This window comes from Lipotes vexillifer, unplaced genomic scaffold, assembly GCF_000442215.2.
Source record: "Lipotes vexillifer unplaced genomic scaffold, Lipotes_vexillifer_v1.1 scaffold1521, whole genome shotgun sequence".
Lineage (NCBI taxonomy): Eukaryota > Metazoa > Chordata > Mammalia > Artiodactyla > Lipotidae > Lipotes > Lipotes vexillifer.
The window spans coordinates 69930-75863 of NW_006773775.1; the positions used below are offsets into that span (position 1 = coordinate 69930).

General features: G+C 41.8%; 1 pseudogene; it reads left to right on the top strand.

Moving 5' to 3' along the window:
* The first annotated feature begins 2834 nt into the window (after positions 1 to 2834).
* On the top strand, positions 2835 to 5376 carry LOC103084752 (small integral membrane protein 7 pseudogene; annotated as a pseudogene).
* Positions 5377 to 5934: the final 558 nt, after the last annotated feature.

Here is a 5934-nt window from a genome sequence, read left to right on the forward strand (position 1 = left end):
TGCTAGTAGCACTGCAAACTGATGGCATTCTTTTGGTGGTACATATTCAGAACCATAAAAATATTCATACTCTTTGGCCACTAACTGCAGACCTAGAAAAAAATTCAAAAGAGGTTAAAAAAAAACAAAACTGTTTGGTGTTCAAGGCAAAACTATAGTGAAAAGTTGAAAGAAGCCTAAATGCTCTCCAGTAGGGACATGTCTGAGTAAACTATGGAATTCCAACACAATTAAATGTATAAGGCCTTAAAATAGTAATGATAAAGATTTTATATCAGTGTGATAAACACATTTAATATGATGTTAAGTGGAAAAGTGCAGCCTGACAATAGCAGAGCCACTTAGCCTGTATCTCAGGAGCTGGGAAGATAAAAAGTGTAATACAGAATTTAATTCTGTTCAACTTAGGGAATAAGTCTGACAGAAGTGAAATTATGTGAACATATAGATCAAATTTGGACGAGAAATTTTAAAAATGTTTTCTGGGTTGTGTGTTTCCTAGTAAAATTAATTTTAATGTTGTAATTTAAAAATAATCATTTTTAAAGATCTGTTTCTGTTTTCTTTGTAAAATTGGATGGCTGGCACGCAAAGCCTGGTTGCCTCAACTTCATAGCTGAAAGTTGTTACCTTTTGTTGAATAATTTAGTTGTTGAATGGGTTTGGATCTTTTATTCATGCTGTTCTCAATAATTTAGAATCTTAAGTTGGAAGGAATCTAAGAAGCATTTTAGAACAACCTCCCACCAGTATAGGGATCCCTTCTATAACATTCCTGACAGACGGTCACCCTCCTTTTGTTTGAAGGCTTCCAACTATGGGAAACTCATTACTTCATGATGTTCAATTTCCAGATATCTCTAGTTGTTAGAAAGTTCTTTACAGCTACTGAGTTGAATCTGTATCCTTGTCTCCTCTGCCTACTGGTCCTAATTATTTCCTGAAGTACAAGAGAACTGATTAATCTTTTTTTTTTTTCCCCTCAAGACAGTCTTTTGAATGTTTTTTAAAAGGCAGTTTTTGTCTTCTCTTAGCCTTTATTCTTTCAGCTGTTATTTATGGATAGATGTAGAATTTGTAGATTTTGCCATTTATTATGTGTACCTACTTCTTATGTTAACAGTACCCCAGCTTTTTTTTATTGATTCAACTCTCTCCCACTCTGTCTGTGATTTCAGTGAAGATGACTCTATTCCTGGATCCAGGAGTGGAGAATATGACCTTTACTAAGTAAATCAAATGCATTTCACCCTTCCTACCTCCCATGGCTATAGTGACTGATTTGAGGATGTGCACATGGCCCAAATCAGGACCGTCAGGGCCAGTGAAACTCAATTCTGGGATTTTTGTTTGTACTGTAGAAAAAGCAAAGTCTTGTCTACAGGATTGGTGTGTGGTGATATGAGCTTGGAACTGCAGGAGAACCATCTTATAAGGGCCTGAGAATGAAGTCTGTCCAGCAGAATGCATGACTGAGAGATGAGCTCTTTGTGGTACGCAGGCCTCTCACTGTTGTGGCCTCTCGCGTTGCGGAGCACAGGCTCCGGACGTGCAGGCTCAGCGGCCATGGTTCACGGGCCCAGGCGCTCCGCGGTATGTGGGAATCTTCCCAGACCGGGGCACGAACCCATGTCCCCTGCATTGGCAGGCAGACTCTCAACCACTGCGCCACCAGGGAAGCTCTTGTGTTGGCTTTTTATCACTTACTAAAGAAATTAGAATGATACAAGCTCTAAACTAGGGTACAGAGGAAGTGAAGTGGTTCTGCTACTATCAGACTGCAGAAATGTGGGCAGTTCATTTAAAGTCTCTGGTACTGAATTGCATCATCAGTAAAATGAACAAGTTTAACTGGACAATTTGAAAAACCTCCTCCTGCTTTAAACTTCTATGATTTCTGTATGACTTTGCCTCTAGATCTAACCTGAGTGTCTTGGCTGCTGTCATTTGCTTTTATTCCAGTTGGTCAAGTTGTTCTTCTTGGAGGGGTTAACTCTCAAAAGCAAAAGGATAGAAAGAATTTTCCTATGCTGCATATTTTTTTAATCACTCATATTGAAATTATTTTCCCTATTCCCTACCCCTCAATCTTTTAAAATGTTTTAATGAACATATAAATTGTCCTAATATTATTCTAAGACATCTATAATTTTAAAACTTTGTCATGAAATAACTCCCTTTACTCAGTGAAAATTAGGTCTATTACTGTCTTGTCTCTAACTTTTCATTTTGAAAAATTTCAAACCTTCAGAAAAATTGTGAGAATAGTACAATGAACACCAGCAGAGCTTTTACCTAGATTGGCTTGTTGTTGGTATTTTTCTGTATTTGCTTTCCTGTGTGTGTTTTCCTAAATAAATCTATTATTCTTAATGTGTCTTTAAAACAGTATGTATTAAGAAAACTAAGGACTTCTAAGAGGATTCCTGGAACCATTTAGAAGAATCTGGAAAAGTAGAGTTGGTACAGGGTAGGGACTAACAATTCAGAGTCTTGACTTTTCCTGAATTTCAATCCTGGCTCTCTCTAATCTTCAGTTCTCATATTTGTGAAATATGGGTATTATTGGCATCTATTAATTCGTATTAATTAATTAATTAGTATTAATATTAAATACATTAATTAGTATTGTTATGTGAGTAGAGCTCACATGAGATGTTTGTGATTTTTCATTGCTTGTGGGAAACCATAGTTATCTGTGCTCTGCTAATGACATTGCACCTTGAGTTTCCTCACATGGGAAATAAATTTGTGGTTGGCTCAAAAGGGACTGCAAAGAGCTGAAACAGAAATTAAAGAATATGTGTTTTTGGCTGGGCAAGAAATTAGACCCCATGCTGAAAATTTCAAATAGCATCTGCCGGCAAGGTACTAGTGGAAGTAAAACTAGATAAGGGTAGCAGATGGGTTTTATCTCATGTGCCAATTACTCTTCATGGCTGCCTGGTACACTGTATAAGATAGCTTGTGAGAACTTTTTGGGAAAGAATAACTGCCATGGCATGGGAGATATGAGCACTGGCACAAGTGCCATGTATTTGCCCCTCCGATCTAGGTCTGAAAGACAAAGGAGGCAAGTTTCAGGAATGGGAAGTGAACTTGACATCTGGCTAGTAAATACATTTAAACCTGAGGAGATTTTCTGCCCGTTCCTGTGAACTGGAAGCTTCCCTCCAGCCAGGCAGCTGGCAGCCAGAGCCTGTCCCTTTTCCTCTTGTACCCAGAGAAGTGTTTGCACTCTTAACTAGAGCTCGTGGGGCGTCTGCAGAGATTACATCCTACTGCATCCTTGACTTTCCTGGTGCGGTGCCACCTTGGTGCCACAGTCCCTAATTATTAGGACGAAACCCGTTCCGAGAAACAGCATCCGCCCTCCCACCCCATCCTCCCTGTGGGTGTGGGGGCAGCATCAGTGTTTGGATGCCAAGCTAGGACCCGCACTGTGTCTCCAAAGGCAGTCGGTTCTGTCAGGGATGGAGGTCAACCCAGAGTAAGGACTTGAGTAATTGGGGGCCCACATTAGAAGACCCTGAGCCTGGAGAAGAAGCAAGATGGCGGAGTAGAAGGACGTGCTCTCAGTCCCTCTTGCGAGAACACCAGAATCACAACTAGCTGCTGAACAATCATCAACAGGAAGACACTGGAACTCACCAGTAAAGATACCCCACATCCAAAGACAAAGGAGAAGCCACAATGAGATGGTAGGAGGGGTGCAATCACAGTAAAATCAAATTCCATAACTGGTGGGTGGGTGACTCACAGACTGGAGAACACTTATACCACAGAAGTCCACCCACTGGAGTGAAGGTTCTGAGCCCCACGTCAGGATTTCCAACCTGGGGGTCTGGCAATGGGAGGAGGAATTCCTAGAGAATCAGACTTTGAAGCCTAGTGGGAACTGATTGCAGGACTCTGACAGGACTGGGGGAAACAGAGACTCCACTCTTGGAGGGCACACACAAAGTAGTGTGCGCATCGGGACCCAGAGGAAGGAGCAGTCACCCCAGGGGAGACTGAACCAGACCTACCTGCTAGTGTTGGAGGGTCTCCTGCAGAGGTGGGGGGTGGCTGTGGCTCACTGTGAGGACAAGGACACTGGCAGCAGAAATTCTGGGAAGTACTCCTTGGCGTGAGCCCTCCCAGAGTCTGCCATTAGCCCAACCAAAGAGCCCAGCTAGGCTCCAGTGTTGGGTTGCCTCAGGCCAAACAACCAACAGGGAGGGAACCCAGCCCCACCCATCAGCAGTCAAGCAGATTGAAGTTTTACTGAGCTCTGCCCACCAGAGAAACAGTCAGAGGTACCCACCACCAGTCCCTCCCATCAGGAAACTTGCACAAGCCTCTTAGATAGCCTTGTCCACCAGAGGGCAGACAGCAGAAGCAAGAAGAACTACAGTCCTGCAGCCTGTGGAACAAAAACCACATTCACAAAAAGGTAGACAAGATGGAAAGGCAGACGGCTATGTACCAGATGAACGAACAAGATAAAACCCCAGAAAAACAACTAAATGAAATGGAGATAGGCAACCTTCCAGAAAAAGAATTCAGAATAATGATAGTGAAGATGATCCAAGACCCTAGACAAAGAATGGAGGCAAAGATTGAGAAGATGCAAGAAATGTTTAACAAAACCCAGAAGAATTAAAGAACAAACAAACAGAGATGAACACTACAGTAACTGAAATGAAAACTACACTAGAAGGAATCAATAGCAGAATAATTGAGGCAGAAGAACGGATAAGTGACCTGCAAGACAGAATGGTGGAATTCACTGCTGCAGAACAGAGTAAAGAAAAAAGAATGAAAAGAAATGAAGACAGCCTAAGAGACATCTAGGACAACATTAAACGCAACAACATTCGCATTATAGGGGTTGCAGAACGAGAAGAGAGAGAGAAAGGACCCGAGAAAATATTTGAAGAGATTATAGTTGAAAACGTCCCTAACATGGGAAAGGAAATAGCTATGCAAGTCAAGGAAGCACAGAGAGTCCCATACAGGTTAAACCCAAGGAGAAACACGCTGAGGCACATAGAAATCAAACTGCCAAAAATTAAAGACAAAGAAAAATTCTTGAAAGCAGCAAAGGGAAAATGACAAATAACATACAAAGGGCTTCCTGTTCTCACAGACGCTCCGGCAGTAACAGTAATCAGGGACATCCTGCTGTTTGGGATGCTGTTGATGAACGCCGGGGCAGTGCTCAACTTTAAGCTGAAAAAGAAGGACACGCAAGGCTTTGAGGAGGAGTCAAGGGAGCCCAGCACAGGTGACAACATCCGGGAGTTCTTGCTGAACCTCAGATATTTTCAAATCTTCATCGCCCTATGGAATGTCTTCATGATGTTCTGCATGATTGTGCTCTTTGGCTCCTGAGCTCCAGGTACAGAACTGGAAACACACCTTCTCAGAGTGTCTTTTCCTCCATTCCTGACGACTTCAAGAATGTTTCTGACCAGAAAACCAGTGACCTTCCCAGAAAGTCCAAGCTTGTGGTGGGTGGAAAAAATGTTTGCCAAGATAAACATAGTTTTCCAGCCACGTCACTGTTTTCTTTTCAAAGATATTTTCACTTTGATCTCTGCCTTGAAATGCTGTCTACTTAAAAGAGTTTGAAGAGTGTTTATGTGAGGAGCTGTGGTGTCTAGATTGTTTAATCAGATCAGAATCCCTCTTCTACCAAACTTTCATAGGAAACCCAGTATTTCTTGGTTTATTTTTAATAACCATCCTTTTTTGGTTCAAATTATACAGATTTAAAAAAATCTTTTGTATCCAGGAATCTGAAGCAGAAAGGTTGGCTTTTAAGTTTGATGCAGCCTCTCATTGGACTGCATTTGTGAGGAATGAACAAGTTCATTGTTGTTGCGTCTGTGTCCAAATTCTTTCCCTGTCCCAATGGGCTCTGCTTGGCCACTCCATGCTGCTGAGGTT